The following is a 20,597-nucleotide window of genomic DNA, read 5'->3' as shown; positions in this document are numbered from 1 at the left end:
TGATTTTTCTATTTTGAATTAAATTTGAGATGTATCGCTCATTTAAATTTAGAGTTGTCATTAATGTTTAAATATTTTTAAAGGTGATTTATTTGTTGTAAAAAATGTGGAATATGTTGATTAAACATGATTACAAACTTTATCAAATGATTCAATCAATGACTACATAGTTTGGTTTGATAAAGAACACATATTTGCGAAGTGTTTATGTTTTGAATTCATATAATTTAGCTCTATTTTAGTGTTTTATGTGCATTAAGATATGTTACATCTTTGATATCTACCTAAAGAAATACCATATTAATCAATGTGTTTGTTTTTCACATGTTATATTAATTATAAAGTTCCTTATAATTCTAATGTATCATATAAATTTGAATTATGTGATTAAGTTAAGTTAAAGATGGTAAGCCACAATATATGGGATATTTTTGTGGATATAATATGAAATTGCAATATAAAAATATATTTACCAAACAAGTTTGAATTGATACAAATTCCGAACTATGTGCATTATATGTAATTTAGTTAACTAATACCAATAACAAAATATTACAATGTTAAATATTAAATATTCATTCTCTTCCTATCATGTGATTAAAATCAACACTTAGTCATTGCATATATATATATATATATATATATATATATATATATATATATATATATATATATATATATATATATATATATATATATATATATATATTCATGAAATTATTTAATCTAGGGTGATCCATTCAATAAGGTTTACATGTTACATGCTCATTCATATGTTGGTCTCATTACTATTGTATTGTAATAATACACCATTAATTTTGTGATAATTCAATTAATGATTATTAAATTAAAAGTTAACATAAACACATAAACATGTGTCAATATAATAAACATGACACTAAAAAGATATCAAAACCACATTTTATGCTTGCGCTACTTAATATGTTTTCAATCTAATGGTTGTAAATCATTGTTAACTTTTGATACCCAACATTATAAAAAAAGAATTGACAATTACAGATACCTATAATAAATGACTCATCCACAATATAAATATTGTAACAAAACATTTACATATCACTCTTCCTTTCCATCATCCTAATTATCTTCCTCATTTGGCATTATAACATTTTTATTTTCAAAAAAATATTTTGATCCTAGATCGTGTCTCAATACAAACCACCAATCCCCATTTAACACATCTAAGTAAAAAAAGGTTGGTTCAAGCGTTTTGAGAAAACATAAGGCTCCTTAGTTTCAACCCACGTTTTTTTAGAGTTAATACATGTTATCCCACTATCACGATATTCCTTTACATTTCTCAATTAAAATTATCCCATCATTTGTAACAAAAAATATATCATTGAGAAGATAAGAAGTCTACTTGCATGATCTATTGTATATTTCCAATATAATCTAACTTCCCCCTCTATTAGGTTTTGATCATGGTGGCTAGCATGACTATATTGGTCAAAATTGACCGTCGGTCCACAATCATGTGTGATATGTCCATCATCAACATCCTCAATGCGAGAATGATGTACATATGCCCATATAGATGTGAACATATGCACCTATAAAAATTTTAACAAAGGATAGTGTCATATGTCTAATAACTCAAGCATTATTAAGCACATAATATATGTTATAATTAAAATTCACATTATAAATTGAAGTACTTATAAGAGATATTATTATAAAGTTGTTGCACTCGATCCCTATGTTTAGTGCATCCATGTCTTCTCCAGGTGGGTAATGATCGAACACATCATATTTATTTATGATCTAGTTAACCACCCAATTGTTGGGATAGATATTTGGCATATTTTATTTCAAATGATGAGGATAAGGCATGCTTCTACCATTCTACCATCTGAATGATTTCCTATCACTATTTAATTTCCTTCTCGTCTCTTCATACAATGTGACCATCATTTTGTTTCCTCTAAGTTGTAAAGAAAAAATCTATTAATGACAAATTTCTAAATTAATTATTATATACAAGAATTTAGAATGAATAGTATGATATCAAATGTATATTATCATCTTCAATGTAAATAGTTACTCTGTACAAATTTAAAAATAGATAAGTGACATACTCTTTACCGTGCACCTTTTTCCATTTGTTTGGAGTAGCTCCACTTTTGTTTTGTCATCATCCCATTCATTATCTCAAACCATTGTCCTTAATGCATTGTAAATTTACTTTGTATACTCACTAGCATAATAGAATGACTCATATACTATGTACCTCTATGCCATAGAGCCCTCTAGTTTTTCCCTTTATCAAACAAACCCCTTCAATTGTTTCATGTATTTTTATAAGAAGAATATCCAATGACATGATAACACCCTAGCTAATTCAACCTCATTAGGTATGTGAAATAGAAGATGGAATTGAAAAAGTTGTCTGCAATTCTTTCTTAAACATACAAAAAATCTTAGTTGTCTCTCCACAGAGTAAGGGAATGCTAGCCATATGAATCTCTTTTGAGGTGATCCAATGTACAAATGCATATAATTTTGATATAGTACATCATAAGTCTCAAGAGAAGTAATAGTTGACATAATCACACCTGAGAAAAGGATAATAACACTACAAAATAGAAACACAGTTAAATGTCATAACTATGAGTGCATAATATATTTTAACTTAACACCATAGAGAAAAAAATCATGTAATTGACATGCATACCCTTAGAAGATTCAAATGGTCATTTGATTTCAACTCTAAAAAATTCCCTTCTACAATGAAACAACGTCATATAGTTTACCCATATGAAGAAGGTTCCTTTACACCAAATATAACATCCTTCACCATAGAAAGATTATATTTCTTCAAAATTAATGCACATCACCTTCTTTAAAATTCCAAGAGGTACCACACTCTCCTCTACCTTTTTCTTTTTTCTTTTTTCTTTTTTTTTTTTTCTTTTTTTTTTTCTTTTTTTCTTTCAGTATTCAAAGAAATAAGATCTCTCATAATAACTAATGTGTTGCTTTTATTTTGATGATATTTTCTCCATAAAGACGATGAAAGATTTTCGAATATATGCATGGTATATAGTAAGTGGGCAATCTTAAGATGTTGCAAATATGGAAGCTCACAAACTACAAATTTCTTTTTCATCCCAATGGACATTTTTTCTATATGGGTGTCAAAAAATTCAGGATCATCAAACAAAGGTTCCCCATTTGAATCAAACAAATCAAAATTTATTTCTCAGTTTTCATGTCATATGCCCTAACCCAATCCATTGGTGTCATTTTTCTAGGTCTCTAGGCTCTCTCTCATTTAACATTGAAAGTATATGCAAGTCTTCTATAAGGGTGGTATTTTGTGAGGAATAACCTTGAGCAATCATACACTACTTTTGTAGGTGGTTGGACCACCTAGCCTTTATAAAAGGTCCACAACATTTACATCCAAAATACCATTTTCTTACAATATTTGTCACATTATTATATATAGATCATGTCAACATCTAAAAGATAGTTGCACCAGATTAAGTATGCCAAATAACATTACAAATATGAGAAATATCCTAGTCCTTGATAATTATGTGTGGTGTACGAACATATTCCATACAACATAAAAGACCTATCCATTGGGATGAGTCTTGATACATCATATACATGTATCCTTTTCCATAATTGTTTAAATTCATTGACCAATAATTGGAGGTAGACATCAATTCTCTTCACTTGTCTTCTACCTGGGACTATAAGAACCAACATAATATGTTCATTATTCATAGAAAACCATGGGGAATATTGTCATTAATCACTATCACTAACTAAATAAAATAGTTGGTGTTTTGGAGGGAATATGAGTTAACTCCATCCATGGATATGCTAAATTCTTGGCTATATACTTCAACCTTGAATTTATCAGGCCATGTATCCTCTATATGCTTCATGGGTATTGAATCTACTAGGACTTGCATAAATCATGGCTCACTTCTATGTGAATCATGCCGCCCTTGCAACAAGGCTTGTTATGTATCCAGATCAAAATAACGCAGAAACATAAGAAAGTATAGATCAACTACTTCATAATAAGCCACTTCAAGGGATAAACCTCATTTTACATCACATAAATGAAAAATTATTCAATTATTCAAATGATAAGACCTCCTTGGTATATACAGGAGTTTAAAGGGTCAAAATATAATTAGGGCCTACATTATACAATAATAATGTAAGGAAAAACAATAACAATATTGGGATTTTATGGGGCACAACAATAACAATATAGGGTCTACACTAGTATTATAGGGACCTAACATGCCCCTCTCCTTAAAAAAAGTGTTTTCCTCAATGCTTGAGTAGTTTTGGATGCTTCTATGTAAAATACTGTTAATTTTAGGTAACAATGGTATGTTATATGCTTGCAACAATTTCTTCAAGGTATTTTAGTTAGCCTAATGACAATTTCCAATTTAATTTCCAATAGCACTCACATTAATCATCAAATTGACTATAAATGTAGATAGAACATCAACAATAATAGCAGAAGACAAGATAAAACTAGATTTTGGCGAATGCTAGGGAAAAAACCCAGTATGGGGAAAACCATTTGATCAATTATTCTTATTATAAATATCAAATATTCAACACATAGAAAGAGTACAATAAAGTCAAAATTGACTTGCAAAATCAATGTTCAAAAATAGCCCAGTCAAATTTGTCCTTAGTCAACAGAAGTCAAACAAAAACTGTGTTTACCCTAACCAGTTAATGGTCAAGGGTCAAAACAATCTCATAGCAGCTCGGTCAAAGATCATCTAACTCGGCCTCCTTAGCTAGTCAAACAATAGTTAAAATAGTCCACATTTGAGCAGTCAAACCTTGTCAGTGCATTGGAGAATACTATGGAAAAAGTATGCAATTGGTCTATGGCCAAAGTGCCCAAACTTCCTCATCTTTTGTGCCCTTCATTGCGGCCCAGAGAAACAAAAAGAATCCCAAGAAAATTATAGTTAAAATCAGTCAAATAGACCTTGGTAAATGTTGGTCAAATCTTGCAACAGATCTAAAATTCGACATCTTGAAATTCATCCTCTTTCAGCCACATGTGTGAGAAGAAGATATGCATAATGAGTTGTACTAACCAATTAGATGAGGAGACAGAAGAATGAGTTGAGTTTATGAGGTGCCAAATGAGGTTGGAGGTCTCTCTTATTTATAAAAGTCGTTGAGGGCCAAGAGACATGTCCATTAGGATTCATGAGCCTACATGATGATGTGTTCGACCTTAACAATTTGCACATGTGTGGGATTCACTCTAGAAACATATTTCTCCTTGTCCAAATTGAGTAATCTTTAGGTTTATTTTGGTCCTCTCGAAAAGAGGAATTCAATGCAATAATTATCTCCTCCAAATGAGTTGTTCAAAGCGAAATTTGGCCCTAGTTTCTAATTTTAACACTCCCTCTCAACTAGGGATAATTCCACCTACCAATATATGACCATCGATCTTCATGCCATCCTATCATCATGTACCATCTCTGCATATCATCTCAAATATGTTGAAAACTGATATAGATAATGAAGACAAATTGATCGAGAGTCAGTCACAAGACCTTTCCACTCTCCACTGACAAAATTCAGTGCAGATAACTAGGGGTAGAACCCTAATCAGACTTGATCCTAGATCATGTTGTTGACCACCATGCATCCTAGACATAGGGAGTATGAAATTATACGATGCATCCATCTGTAGTGTTATTCCCTATCCACTTATCCAAACTCATTAGCCAGATGCGAGATACTTCCCAAGAGTCTCAAGCTACATGGGTAAGATATATGTTGGGGCAGCTTTGGGAGAAGGTGAATCACTCATCCTACTCATATGCCATATGAGAAGGTAAACCACTCATCCTATGCATATATCATCAATTGTAGGGGAATGTGAACCACCCACCCTACACACATGTGTCATCAATCGTAGGGGAAGTTGAACCACTCACCCTACACACATGTCAACCATCATGGGGTATCACAGGGGAAGGTGAACCACTCACCCTATACACAACGCACCTACAGGGGAAGTTGAACCACTCAGCCTGTACATAATGCAACTATAGGGGAAGGTGAACCACTCACACTATGGTCGCTCATAGCTCCAAGAACTACCCCAGGCCCCCAAGAGCTCTTAGAGCTCAATGTCCAACTCAAGCAGGACCCTCATGGGAGGGTCCTTCCATAACTCTATGTCTCTCTTAGAAGGCTAATAATGACCTTCCCCAAGGGCTTCATGAGGATGTCAGCAACCTGCTCATCAGTCTTGATGTGTTAAAGCCTTATTTCTCTTCATTGTACCATATCCAAGATAAAGTGGTACTTCATGTCAATATGCTTGGAGCGGTCGTGGAAAACGGGATTCTCTGAAAGGTGAATCCCACTCTGGTTATCACAATAGATAACATTGGTATATAACATGTGCTGAAATCGCTCATTGAAGAGCTTCCTCAACCAAACAAATTCACAACAGTCCATACTAGCTGCAATGTATTTAGCCTCGGTGGTTCTTAGAGCAATCGATTTCTGCTTCCTTCTCATCCATTAAATTGAAGAAGATCCCAATTAGAAGCAACAACATGATGTGCACTTTATATTCACCACATGTCTAGCCCAATTAGAGTCAAAATATCCATGTAGCCTCAAATTATTGGCAGTGTATTTCAGCCCATAGTTGATTCTACCACAAAGATATCTCAAGAGATTCTTAACAGCAATCCAATGTATGTGATGTGGCTCAACAATGAATTGACTCAAAATATTTACAGCGAAGCATATGTACATAAGGGATTTTACCAAGAACATCAGGGTCCCCACAAGTTGTTTATACTCAGAAGGGTTCTAATTTTGGCTTAGTAGCACTTCCACATAGATTCTTGAATTTAAGTTCCATCGAAGTTGTTGGAAACAATTTTAATAATGAGAGGGGGATGAATCAGTATTAAGGCTAATTTTAAACTCTTTATGTCAATTTAATTCCCTTATTCAAACTTGGAAATCATCCATATAATCAGCAGCAACATATAATATGGTAGCAGTATGAAATCAACATACAAGCACACACCATAAGCATCATGCACATGAGCCGCAGGTTTTACTTGGAAACCTATTTAGGAAAAAACCACCAAATCTTGTTGTTGTTATTGATATAAAATAAGGGCACCTACTCTATTACATCAATCTATTTTGTGAGCCACCACTCACATGAAGCACCAACTCCCTTTAATTTTTTATAGCACCCACTAGCAGGAATCACCAACTCACTCTTTTTGTAGATCCTATCCAACTTACCAGAAGCACCATGTGAAGCACCAACTTCATGGATTTGTTGCAAGTACCAACTTGCAGGAGGCACCAACCCCCAAGCCTTATCAAGCACCCACTAGAGATGGAAGCACCAACTTCTTGTATGTAAGCTCCAAGCCACACTCAAATAGGAACTGAAGGTTCTCTGTAATTTGGCAGCCACCCTACCTGATGTCAGCTATATTCTCTTCACAACCTTTGGCCCATGCAGCACTCTCCACACCTATGTGTGCTCTTCCCACTCTGTAGTAGCACAATGGTCTGCTCAATAATAGTCACTCATCACAGTCCACACATATCTCTGTTCTCTTCTCTTCATCAACATACTTTCAGCTCTTGACCTCTTTTATTCATCAATCCCTCTAAACCTTACACACCATATCACTAGTTCACTCGACCTTCTTTCTCCACACAGGCACCTTCGTCCTTTCTCACAGAGCATGGGAAACTTTCGCCTTACACATAGCAGTCAATATCTCAGGGTCTCTTACCTCTGTACAGGAACTCCCAGCCTTTTCTCTACAGAACAGGCTCTCTCTCAGCCTTATAAAACAATGCACTTTTACAAAACTTTTCCACTTATCTCTATAGAAACTATGCTACTTCCCCCCACATTTCTCATCTGAACTCCTGGGTTTTGTTCCTCTATTGCCCCCTGATTGATGTTGTCACTCTATTTTGTATTCACACTGCCCAAGTGTACCTTTGCATGGCCGTTCATTCTGTTGTTTCATCTGACTTGGTCATTAACACTACATTAACCATGAAAATGGGCACTTTGACAATTTATCCATACTGAGAATGATTTCTCAGTCCACCTACAGACTCCAACCAGACACAGTCCTCTCTTTGAACAACACTTATTTCATTGAGGCTCTCCATTCTTATCCATGGTTTTGCATGGCTTGGTTGTACTTCGGCATGGCTTCTCTATGGACCATTGTCCTTGTTGCCTTGTCTCAGAGTTTTTTGTTGATCCATCTGACTCCATGAACCAACTCCACCGATTTGCATTTGTTCTATGGTAGTTGACCCATTCATCCACTTAACTCACTGAGATGTGCATTAGAGCACATGAATAGCTTGTCTCACCTCAAGGCAGACCCAACACTCTTTCTAAAAGATCATGGTCATTTTTGCATTAACCCAGTGATCTTTGACAGTTGTCATTAATCCTAAGACCAACTCCTTTGTTCCTACATTCAATTTCACAGTTGCTGACCCATACACTCTTTAAATCCCTGTACTTCCTTATCGGAGCGATTCCATGTCACAATCTTCAAAGTGGTGCAGTATTCTAATCTTTTGATTGTTGACCTCCTATATGATGAGCTCCTTCCGCTTAGCCCTTCCTGCATTTCTCACCATAGGACCAAGGGTCATGACCTATCACTTAGCCTTGAGGTGCTAGAGCATTTTTTATCTTGTCGGGGGCTATTTTCATTTGTTAAGTGCTTAACACCCTTGGTTCTTTAAGTTCTTCTTGACCATGCACTAGCCAAATATCAGAGCCCCTCTCATCGGAAGTTTTGAATCGGGGATTTAACTTTGGAGTTGCGATATTCCCACTTCCGATATAGCCCATAGCTCTCAGTGCTTGGCCCTAAATCCACACCTTTGGTTCTTTAAGTCTTTGCAACCATGTACTAGCCCATATCAGAATCCCTTTATGTCACAGTTTTCCAACACTTGATCTGTTATAGAGTTCTGACATCTTCAATCCTAGAGTTCAGGCTTATGTGATCCATATCAAGTTTGTGAGAGATTTTTCGACGAAAATCACATGGAATATCATTTGTCGACGCGTTTCGAACCAACTAGTGTGGTTCATCGTCAGGAAAAGTTGAAGAAACAGATCCAGCCTAGCAAGTTAAATACTCTGAGCAGAGCCTCCAACGGCTAACTTGACCAACGACTAGTTTGACTCTAGGACCGGGGTTAAAATTATTTTATTAATTTAATTATTAATCTCTGGGATCAATATATAAATATATAAAATTCTAATGGGTATTTATTTAAAAATTATAAAAATTTTATAAATTAATTAGTATTTAAAGGAAATCTAGTTAAATAAAGGACCTTATAATATATGAATAAATTGAATAAATATAAAAGAATTTTACTTAAAAGAATTATTATAAGTTAATTAGTTATATAAAGGGCATTATAATATCAGAATAAAATAAAATAATATCAAAAGGATGCTAGATTAGTTAGAAAAATATTTAAAAAGTATAAGATGATCAGAATTTAATTGGAAAATTAGTTATGTAAAGGACCTTATAATCATATATATATATATATATATATGTATGTATGTATGTATGTATGTATGTATGTATGTATGTATGTATGTATGTATGTATGTATGTATATATAATGTAAAGGGGGGAATATTTATAAAATTAAAAGAAAGTTAGTACCAGAGGACCTATCAGTTAAAAGAAATGAGAAAATTAGCACTAAAAAAAAAATTAAAAAAAAATAAAAATAAAAATAAAAATAAAAATAAATAAATAAAAATAAAAATAAATAAATAATAATAATAATAATAATAATAATAATAATAATAAAATAAAAATAAAAATAAAAATAAAAATAAAACAAAAATAAAAATAAAATAAAATAAAATAAAATAAGATAAATAAATAAATAAATCAAAATCAAAATAAAAATAAAAATAAAATAAAAGTAAAATAATAATAATAATAAAATAAAAAATAAATAACTAAAAAAAAAGTAAATAAATGAGTAAAAAACAATCAAGGAGGAGGGCGGAAAAAACGACTAGGAAGGGAGTGCTGGGACCCAACACCTACTGATTTTCCAGCCATCCTCCCTATTGAGATTGCTTGGCCTCTTTTCAATCTCAAGCGCTTCCCTAAATTTACGATGATGGAAATGCAAAATCTTAGCAATAACACTAGCCTCCTCAATACAAACATGATGATTGGTTTTCTCAACATGTTCAGCTAAAGCGGAAGACTTAGCTCTCCTATGCTTAAGGTCCGTTGCATGCTCGCTAATCCTTTGATTAATGGAGCGACCAGTCCCCCCAATATAGGGGGTCCCACAGGAACAAGGGATCATATAAACACCTTTCATATCCTTAGGGTCAATAGGATCCTTCACCGATCTGAGGGACATACGAATGGTGTTCAAAGGCCTAAAACTCACAGGGATACTATGCTTCCTGAGAATCCTACCAATTCTATCAGTGACCCCCTGAACATATGGAATATGGACACCTGGAATTCGTTCCTTTGGTTCCCTTTTAGTCAGAGAATTCTTGGAAGCTTTAAGGAAATCCTTCTCACCCACTAATCTACTATAACCATTCTCAACAAAGACATCAAGCAGATGGGATTTTTGTTTCTCAAAGCTCTTCTTGTCTGAGATCCTTAGGGCCTGAGTAGCAAGGGTATTGAGAACACCCATCTTTTGAGCCAGGAAATGGTGGGAACTGGCATGAAAATACTGCTCCGTATGAGTTTTCTTCCGAAAAACTTGATGGGCGAGGGAACCATCACTATTCTTAGAAATAATAATATCAAGGAATGGAAGGCGTCCATCAACTTCCTGCTCTTTAGTGAACTTAATGGTTGAGGATTGATTGTTGAGATGATCAAAGAAGAGATCAAGCTCAACCTGGCCATGAGACCAGATGACATTGGTGTCATCCACAAACCTTTTCCACAGCTTTGGCAAAAGCCGGGAAGAGCTCAGAGCCTTGGACTCAAAATCCTCCATAAACAGATTAGCAACGACAGGGGAAAGGGGGGAGCCCATCGCAACCCCACAGGTTTGCTCGAAGAACTCTCCCTCAAAACTGAAGAAGGTGGAGGTGAGACAGATCTCAACCAACCTGGCCGTGTCAGGATCTATTAGGCGGTTGATCACCTCCATGGCCTCATTAATAGGGATGCAAGTGAACAGGGAGACAACATCAAAACTAACAAGAATGTCCCTAGGTTCAAGCTTAATGTCCTTGAGTTCTTCAATAAAGGAAGCAGAGTCCTTTACGAAGGACTCCGTATGACCGACTAAGGGCTTAAGCTTTAATGCAAGGAACTTCACTAGAAGGTAGGTAGGACCTCCAATGGTGTTGACGATGGGCCTTAAAGGGGCTCCTTCCTTGTGAATCTTGGGGAGACCATAGATTCTCGGAGTAATAGGGTTGCTTTCAATGAGTTTTTGGTGCAAGGAACTTATTGAGCCAATGGATTTAATGGTCAAAGCCACATTCCTAGCAACCTTCTTCAACGGATTTTTGGGGAGCTTTTTGTAGCTACCACTATTATGAAGGTGATCCAACATCTTGCTGCGGTAATCAACCTTATTAAGAATGACGGCAGCACCACCCTTGTCTGCCTTAAGAACAACGATATCCTTGTTCTGGTTTAAGGATCTGAGAGCTAAAGATTCCTCCTTGCTAAGGTTGCTCTTAGGCGGCCTAGCCTTTCTCAAGGCAACAGCACAATCCTGCCTAATAGTATCCTTGATCCTATCAGGCAAACCTCTGATCCCAAACTCAATATCACAAATAATATCCTCCACGGGGATTTTTCTAGGGGCTAAGGCAAAATTTAATCCTTTGCCCAGAACATTAAAAACAGAAGGGGGAAAATCGAAACTGGAAAGATTTATAACCCTGTTACTAGAATGAGAAGAAAGGGAAAGATTATTAATACCAGAGGTCCTCCCATTCTTATTATTTTTCATATATTATAAGGTCCTTTATTTAACTAGATTTCCTTTAAATACTAATTAATTTATAAAAAAATTATAATTTTTAACTAAATACCCATTAGAATTTTATATATTTATATATTGATCCCAGAGATTACTAATTAAATTAATAGAATAATTTTGACCCCGGTCCTAGAGTCAAACTAGCCGTTGGTCAAGTTAGCCGTTGGAGGCTCTGCTCAGACTATTTAACTTGCTAGGCTGGATTTGTTTCTTCAACTTGTCCTGACGATGAACCACACTAGTTGGTTCAAAACGCGTCGACAAATGATATTCCATGTGATTTTCGCTGAAAAATCTCTCACAAATCTTCAATCCTTCGATTACCGATTTCCGATATGACTTCATCACTACCACATTACAACTCCTTATAGGTGTAATGTGTCACCCAGTTATGGCCCATTAGACCACCCAATATGGTTGAATATTCTTGCCACGTTTCCTACCGTACTGCCACGTCATGCTGACATCAGTTGCCACTATACCCTATCGGAGCCAATCAGATGTTGTGATGTTTCCTTATCGGATCCAACTATACATTGCCATGTGCCCTTATCAGAGCCAATCATATCCTGCCATGTTTCTTGCTAAAGGAGAGAGAAAATGGCTCGCCCACCTTTGGTTTTGTGATGAAATCCTTTTTTAATCCTTTATCGGTGTTCTCAACGGCTTTTAACATTATCGACACTTCACCCATATGAAACTTTTAAAAGGTTCTCACATTCAGAAGTTCTGATTCTTCAATCACTGATATGCTTGATATGATGACCTCTAATAGCCGATATACTGATATGCTGGTCCGTCAATCTCCGATATGTCGATATGTTGGACCTTGGATATTCCAGTCTTCTTTAGAACTTCAAGTCCCTGATCAGCGACAATCCATAAATTTTGATCCAGGAGTCCATTTTTGGACTTCCGCATATCATTGCAAAAATATTCCAGACCACTTTCCAATGGATAGGGTTTGATGTAGTCTTTGAGCCCATCTTCTACCTCTAATATGGATCCAAACTCTCTGCCATTATTCTTCTCCTTAATTCTCTGGACAAAGGAACTGACAACCACCATGATGATCCTCTTCATGAAGCCTACATCTATCATGGACTTCCATCTAGTCCATCACTGTAATCATCATTTTATTGCTTCTCCAATAATCATGTTATTGTGATGATTTTCTACATGAAGCCTGCAATTACCATGAGATTCCTCCTGGGCCATCACTGCCAACATCTGATGTGACAAGCATCCAATCTAGTATGGTTGACATCAATTCCAACACTCCTGCCAATATTTAGGCAATGCTCTTGCCAACAGTTAGGCATTGCTCCTGCCAATCGTTAGGAAACACCAACTTCCAAACACATCTCCCTTGCATGACTGTTGACATCAAGCCAACACACTTGTAGATGCCTTCACTGGGCCACTGGCCATCCAGACAATGCCAACTATCCAACAAGAGTAGACACAGACTAGCATTCCAACATCGCACATCTTTCTAGCAGTTTCACAATGTATTTTCCTTGAGAAGGGAAAATCTCACTTGGCTTTTGCCATAACTCTAAGCCTAGGAAGTAATGCATCAGTCCTAAGTCCTTCATCTCAAACTCAGAAGTCAACTCCCTCTTACATTGATAAATGAGAGGGCTTGCACTAGTCAAAAAGTGATCATCAACATAAAGTACCAAGATAATAGGTATGTCTTTTTCAACCTTGAAGTATAGGTTAGGATCAACATAGCTCATTATAAATCCTAGATTCATAAGATAATTGCTAATCCTTTTGTACTAATCCCTAGGGGCTTGCTTCAAGCCATAGAGGGCTTTCTTCAACCTACATACATGTGTCCTTCGATCTTGTTACACAAAATATTGTCACCATGACATTCTGCAGTCAGTGTGAGTCTATCACCACTCATACTTTCCTCCTATGCAAGTCTTAAACCTCAGCTCTTCATGTCAAGCCTTGAAAAATGAGAGAAAGTCGTTGAAAATCTCTAAAACTCTGGTTCTAAACTTTCTCTTAGCATTACCTGTGGTCCCGCACCTACTGGTCATGTCCCCTGCGGACCTGCCCGCTCCGTTTCTGTGTAATGGGTGTGGACCCCTGTAAAAGTCAAAAAGGCGCAAGTACATTCTTAAAAAACTCACTTTGGGTTATTTCTGGAAGCTTCTAGAGGGAATCTTGAGGTGGCAAGTTCGCTCCTTTGAGGTTCACGCATCCCATAACTAAAGGAGCTAACCCCTTGATGTGAGGAGCTTATCCCTTTGAAGGAGGAATCTATCCCTTCATAGGTGGACCTGTAACTTCCTTCCTCTGCACTATAAAATGAGGCATTGGGCTGGTTACTAAGGAGGTTGAAAGTTGAATATTTTTTAGGGTAAATGTTGTTGGAATTTAGACTTCCTAATTGAGCTTGAGAGGAGAGATTACATACCTTTTGATCTCATTGGGAAGAGTGTGAGGCTTGTCAAAGTAGAGGAGATTCTTGCTTGGACCCTGGGAGGAGCTTGTACAACATCAAGGCACCAAGGTTGTAAAGTTCTTCTTTGTTCAAAGTTAATACAATCAAGTTTATTTCTCTCAATAAGTTGTATTTTATGGTTTATTTCATGGATTCCTTGATCACCATGATGAATATGATTTATTATATTGGCTATGCAGGTGTTATTTGATGTGTGCTTGTTTGTGTTTGCAGGTTCTTAAAAGGAAACTCATTCGGATGGTCGAAGCGTGGCTGCCACAAACTAGCGTTGGACTTAAGGTAGGGTCTAAAACACCTCTTGGTTTTTATTTATAAATCGCAATATTTAGAGAAAGGTAGATTTGCTTGTTCTGCTTGTCGCTAGATATCTGTAGATACTAGGGAGATCAGTCTTGTCCGCAAGAACGATTTATCCGGCTGAAAAAATGGCGACTCCACTGGGGACTTGAATTTTGGTTTTTGCCTTTACTTTTACTTTGACTTGAGAAACTTTTTCTCTGTTTCTGGTTTTTGCTTGATGTGTGTGGGATTGGGTAATTTTTTAGATTCTGAATTGTTTTTTTTTTCACGCTTTTGAAAGAGGATCGCACGTTCTGTTTGTAACACAGTGCAGACATCCTTGCATGGTTTCTTTACTACACAGAGCGGTATCACATCTGGTTATATCGGAAGCCTGCGAACCCTGTCAAATTTTTGAAAAACCTAAAATCTTTTCATCTAGTTAAGCTTAGGATTTGTTTACATTTTTTAGCCTCTGCCAAGATCTGCATGTGTCTTGTCAGAAACTTCTTGTAGGCGAGTTCCATTGGAATTTTGGTTTTAGGTGATTTTCTAGAAGTTTTGCGTGCCTGGTTTGATTTTCGTTTGGTCTTTGTAGTAACCCAGAGATTAGAAGCCTAAGAAACCTCAGATTACCCTGGTCTTTTTTTTCTTCTTGATGAGTCTGACAGATTTGTGAAATCTTCCTTTGCTGAGAAGTAGATCTTGTTTTCTCTTTGCAAAGCTTTGAAAGAACTTGTTTGAAAGTTTTGAATTTCATTTTTAAAAAAGAAAACATAGCTGGGTGTTTTTTATTAATTTGTTATTCTAAATGAATTAGTCCTTAGTTCACTGAATAAATAAGTAAAACGTCCTCAAAAAGAATTTTTTTAAGCTTTTACTTCAATTAGGTTTTTAGAAGTGGTAGATCTCAAGATTAGATTTTTCATAGTTTTGAGTGTTTTCTAGAAATTTTAGAATCTCTTTTGAAAGAATTTGTTTTTGTAGTTTTTGAGTGTGGAAAAAGCAAAAGGATTTTTTCGTGAGCATAATTAGTAGTCTCGTTTTGAGTTTATTGGAAAAGACAAAAAGTTTTTCTTTTCATTTATATGTTGAAGAAAGATTTGTTTACAAAGAAGTGCATTCTCAACTCTTTCTTTAGCTAGAAATTCATTGAAGAAAAAGAATTGTTTATCATCTAAAGTTTCATCTCCATACCTTTTGACTTAAGAAATAACCATAAAAATAATGCTTAAAGTAAAATTTATCTAGCAATCTTTTTATTTCTAAGGCTCTTTATCACCAACATAGCTTAGGCTAGTATCTTGGAGTAGGGAGTAATTAACTCTCCAAGATAGTTAAAACAAACAAGTAGCTATATCTTGCGGTAGGAGATAAATTCCAATTGTTACATCTATGCTCTGGGAAGCTCCTCTTAAAGGAGTCAAGCACGAGATCATATCTGAACCAGTGGGGTAATCAATCCTTCCTCATTGGGAATGATAGAAGATATACACGTATTAAAAACGGTAAACCTCAGATTGACCATTGTCGAGGAGCCTGGGGTCACTTGTTGGTAAACCTTGGATTATGTCAAGGAGCCTTCAAGGGGATTGAGCTTTGTTACTTTGCCCTTGCGTGTGTATCGGATCACAGACTGTTCCCCCAGGTATATTTGTTTTTTTTGGTAACCATAGTGACCATAATCTATAGGATTCTTTCTTAAGGTGACGGTGGAGGGAAGATCCCACTATACCTGGAGCAAACGTCGACTAGACTCACTTGGACTCTCTGGGGGGTTCTCTTCACTCGAGATAGTTTAGTGAAGAAACTTGTGCCAGTCTGTTTCATTAAGCAGGTTGTCAGGGTAACTGTTCCAACCGCCCTTTCTGTATTGAATTCTACGACGTTGGATTTCATCACTAACTAGTGTTTTCAGTACGGAAAGTTACTATTTGTGTGTGGTTTGAACTCCTAGATTTTTAGGCATGTGATTCAAATTGTTTGGTTCTTTAGAGACTTTAGGTGGTTTTATTGAGATTTTTCTTTGTTTGCGTGTGAAGTAATTAAAATATTTAATCGTGGCTAAATTACCGATACAATCCCATAGACTTCGGGGGCAACCTCCCGAATATTCACCAAGTCAGCTTGAAGGGCTACGAGCTCTTGTAACTCCTAGTGATAGTAAATTTGGATCACCAGAAGAAAGAGAATCTTCTTTAGTTTTTCATCCTGATTATCAAGTTCAAGAAACAAAGTATATTTCCGAACCAATTTCATTTTTTGAAGTTACTGGTAGTGTTTCTTCTACTAGTGAATTAGCTGAAGAACCTGAAATTTCTAAGCTTGAAACTGAACCTGCTGCTACTCCATCGTCACGATATGCTTCTCCAACTTCCAGTGGTCGTGGTTCACACAGGGTAGGAAGGATCATTACCCAAAATCTTCCTTTTGGACTTATTGCTATTGAAGAACCTGTTAATCTGGAAGAAGGTATAACTATCCCTAAAATCAACCAACTTTATAACCTAGGGAGCGTGAATCAATTTTCTACAGTCCACCTAGGAGGGACGCTTGGTATCTTTCATTAACCAACTTTTTACGAAATCCAGGTCTCAGTTTTTCACCACCTCGAGTTCCTTTGCATCCAACACCTAGAGGTTATTATCCTCCTTCGAATATTTCAAGACAGTCATCCATGTTTTCCCAATCACCGGAAACATTTTTGTATGGCGGTCCTTCTGTTCCTTCTGGGTATCAGTCACTCACTAGTACTTTTTCAGGAGCATCTCCTCAACCTATTGAACATGGGTTATCAACTGGTAATAACGGAACTAAACCGTTGAGTGTAGAAGAAATTCTTATGATGTCTGGTACTATTCCAAATCTGCAACCTCAAGGTAGTCAGTTACCGCCTAGGGGGCAACCTCAAGGTACTCAATTATCACCTGGGAGGCAACCTCAAGGTACCTAGTTACCACCTGGGGGGCAACCTCAAGGACAGTAGATACCTTCGGGATAGTACATTCCTCAAGGTCAACCCCATACTTAGTACGTACCTCAAGGTCAACCCCAGTATCAATATATACCTCAAGGTCAACCCCAGTTTCAGCACGTGCCTCAAGGTTATCAACCTCAAGGTCAGTACCCAACCCGAGGTTTCCAACCACCTTCAGGTCAATCATTTGTCCAAAGAGCTGGAAATGTACCTTTGAGTTATCAACCCTACCCTCAACCCGGTTATGGTCCTCAATATGCTCAACCTTCTATGGGTCCATACCCCGGAATGAACATGGTGTGGGATCCATCTTAATCTCAACAGATCTTGCAACCTAATGTGCAGTTGTCATCTCAATCTGGACAACCTTTGGTTTCTGGCTCAACCTAGCAACCTGTCTAGCCTACTATTCAAACTTCTACACCTGGTGTATCTCATCAGTCTGGGCCTAGTTCGCCTCGAACTCCGTCTCAAATGACTGCTGCAACTACTACAGCTTCTGTTCAATCTACCCCACCTAATTTTGGAGTATCGGCAGCTCCGGTTTCTACTGTTCCTACATCAACTCCTCAAGCATCTTTAACTCAGTCTAGACTTACAATTCAAACTTCGGTTCAGATGCCTGTAGGACAACTTGGTCCAAGTATGGTTGTCACAAGTCAACCTCAATTTACTTATCAACCATACCAGGGACAGTACCAATTCGGACCTGCTATGCAGAACCCAGTCTATCAATATCAACCATACCCTGGATATACTTATCAGCAACCTCAATAACTCCAGTACGGTCCAGTTAATCCTGGTTTTCCGGGAGGATATAATATCCCAAATTCAATTCCAATTCCAAGTTATCCGGGATATCCTCCTCTTGGGGCTGGTCTTATGACCCAGGGTTTTCGAGACCCTAATAGTCAGTTACCATTCATTGCAACTTTGGACTTGCCTGATTTGTCGCGCCTTACGAATGATCCGTTTAATTATCTTCCGTTTTGGCCGCCAATGCTGAATAATTTGCCCAGCGATATCCCAAAGTTTGAAGGTAAATCAGGAGAGGATCCGTCAAACCAGGTGATGACTTATCACCTCTGGTGTGCATCTAACTCCATTATAGATGATTCAATTCGTTTATGTCTTTTTCAACGCACTCTGATTGGTCTTGCGGCCAAGTGGTACATTGAGTTACCGCGAGCCTCTTTTTATAATTTTAGTCAGTTAGCCACTTCGTTCTTAACTCATTTTCAGTTGCCTGTCAGATATGACAATGGCACGGAATTATTAACTTCATTAAAACAGTCAATGTCCACATACATTTCATATCATATTCATGAATGGCGACGTCAACGGCGTTTAGTGAAAGTTTTTATTCCGGATCAAATCTTAGCAGAATGGTTTGTTAAATCATTATTACCTAAAATCACTGAAGATGTAGCTAAGGCATGAGTTGTTACTGAAGAGTAAGTAATTGCTCAAGCTGAGTACCTTGACCTCGTTTATACGCAGTTGGGTACTTTACACACAAAAAATCCCCGACCTTCCGAAACAAAATCAAACAACTGCAGCTCCTTCAGGGTCTCATGCCGCTGATGGTATGATTGGTTCAGTTAACACCAAAAGTAAGAAGAAATCTTCAAAGAATTCTTCTCCTATCATAACTTTACCAGATTCCCCAACAGGAGACTCTTCCACTGAAATTCCTGCCGATATTCATGTCGTAGAACCATCTACGGCCAAACCAAAATCTGGCGGTAAAAAGAAGGGGAAGAAGAAAAATAAACAATATTCGAAAGAGAAATTAGATAAAACTGAATCTACTGAAGAGAAACGTAAACCTCACTATCCTTGTCTCATTTGTGACGAAGAGCATTTTACAAGAGATTGTCCTCATCGCACTGAGGTTGCAAAAATTGTCAAAGGTTCTCAAACGCCTGCTGTCTTGAAGAATCCTTTTCCTAGTCAAGATAGTAAGATGATCGGTTCTTCCTAAAATGCCTCAGAAGAACCCATAATGATGATGTCCCATGTTAGGATTGCGACATGATTGCAAGATTATGGAAGTAAAAGTCTTGTTGGTGGTAAGGAAGCAGAATCTTCTAATTCAAACCCATCAACTTCAACTCCAGGTGGTTCTAATCCGCTACAGATCAAGAAACCTAACCCAGACTTAGTAATAAAACTGCCTGCTAAAGGTATACTTTGGAAGTCAGCTTTCAATCCGCATGCGAGAGCTGCTCAGATCTATAACATTGTTGAATACTTAGTTATTTCCCCTTCAGCAATGTCGGCTTTGGAGGTCCTGCAATCATGTCCAGCACAACATAAATTGCTATTGTCGGCTATAGGAGCTGTTGATATTCAGGACTCGAACCTTATAATCTTCGATTTAGAAAATAGTACACCTCGCTTACCTCATCAAATGGCTTTCCAGATTCCAGTGTTAGTCAAAAATAGACCTTGCTTTAGGACTGTAATTGATGAGGGAGCTTCTACGTGTATTATGTCGATTCAGTGTTGGAGATCGCTTGGTTCTCCTACACTCAATCAATCCCCGACGATTCTAAAGGTTTTTGATGGTCGTGGGTTCCATCCTTTTGGCATTCTATAGGATTTACCTATAGGGGTTGAAGGCAAAACTATTAATCTAGATGTGGAAGTGGTTGATGCCCCTCTAGATTACAACCTTCTCTTGGGTCGTAGTTGGTCTTACGCTATGACTACTGTTGTTTCATCGGTCTTTCGGCTTATAAAGTTTCCTCATAATGGAAAGATCATAACTATAGA

This window comes from Pinus tabuliformis, chromosome 9 (genome assembly GCF_031772625.1).
Source record: "Pinus tabuliformis cultivar Carrire ecotype Pingquan chromosome 9, CPIR1, whole genome shotgun sequence".
Taxonomy (NCBI): Eukaryota; Viridiplantae; Streptophyta; class Pinopsida; order Pinales; family Pinaceae; genus Pinus; species Pinus tabuliformis.
This window is presented reverse-complemented; position numbering follows the sequence as displayed.